At 45.5% G+C, this 948-nt stretch overlaps 1 non-coding gene across 1 annotated transcript; it reads right to left on the bottom strand.

Annotated features, from left to right (window-relative positions):
* Nucleotides 1–446: 446 nt before the first annotated feature.
* LOC136216226 (small nucleolar RNA R71) lies at nt 447–553 on the bottom strand. The gene has a single exon (XR_010683218.1). It is a non-coding gene; the product is annotated as a small nucleolar RNA R71 (small nucleolar RNA).
* Between the last annotated feature and the right edge of the window lie 395 nt (nt 554–948).

The raw sequence follows: 948 nt of genomic DNA, 5'->3' as shown, positions 1-948 counted from the left end.
GATCACTCATAATTGCATCTTGATTCTTAAGCTGAAATTGTTCTTGCAGGACGTAAAAAGAGGACACGATGGCCGAAGATATGTTGGTCATGGAGTTGTTGAAGGCAAAGCAGCCTACAAGCACCTCTGGCATCCTCGATCCGGCAATAACAGCAGAGTCATTTGAAATTAGACCAGCAATGATCCAGATGATTCAGAACTCGGGACTGTTCGGTGGGGATTACTACGAAGATCCTAACTCACATCTTGACAAATTCGTGGAATATTGCAGCACCTTCAAGTGCGAAGACGTCACATCTGAACAAATCTTCCAGAAGCTGCTCAGATTTTCTTTGAAAGAAGAAGCTGCAGAATGGCTAAAATCCATCGAGCCAGGCTCTCTCACTGACTGGGACACTACAGTATTAGCGTTCCTAGAAAAGTACTTCCCTCCATCAAAGACTGCATAATTTAGAAGTGAAATCACGTCGTTTAGGCAGTCCGACAGTGAGAACCTGCATCTAGCCTAGGAGAGGTTCCAAGGGTTGTTAAGACGGTGCCCCCACCATGGTTACCAGTGGTACCAACTTGTTGACATGTTCTATTCGGGGATATCTCCTATCAGCTGCGCCTTTCTAGATGCAGCAGCGGGAGGAAATCTATTCAACGAGATTGCAGCACAAGCTTACAATCTGGTGAAATAATTAGTTGAACGGAGTGCATGTTGGAAAGTTGAGAAGCTGGCTCCGAGAAGAGGTACAACAGTCGAGGAGTTCCCTAGAATATATTCAAAATCAAATCCTCAGATAGCAGCACTTACAGAAAAGGTGGCTCTGCTGGGAAGTCACCTGAAATCACCAGAACCAGTAGCAAGCTGTGAGGTTTGCAGCGGAGGGCACAAGAGCATGGAGTGTCCAATGGTACTTGAATAGATCCAATATTTGAAACAGTATGGGTCAGATAGCACGC

Source organism: Euphorbia lathyris, chromosome 1 (genome assembly GCF_963576675.1).
Source record: "Euphorbia lathyris chromosome 1, ddEupLath1.1, whole genome shotgun sequence".
Classification (NCBI taxonomy): Eukaryota; Viridiplantae; Streptophyta; class Magnoliopsida; order Malpighiales; family Euphorbiaceae; genus Euphorbia; species Euphorbia lathyris.
The sequence above is the reverse complement of the archived record's forward strand: the minus strand, read 5'-3'. Positions and strand labels throughout refer to the sequence as shown.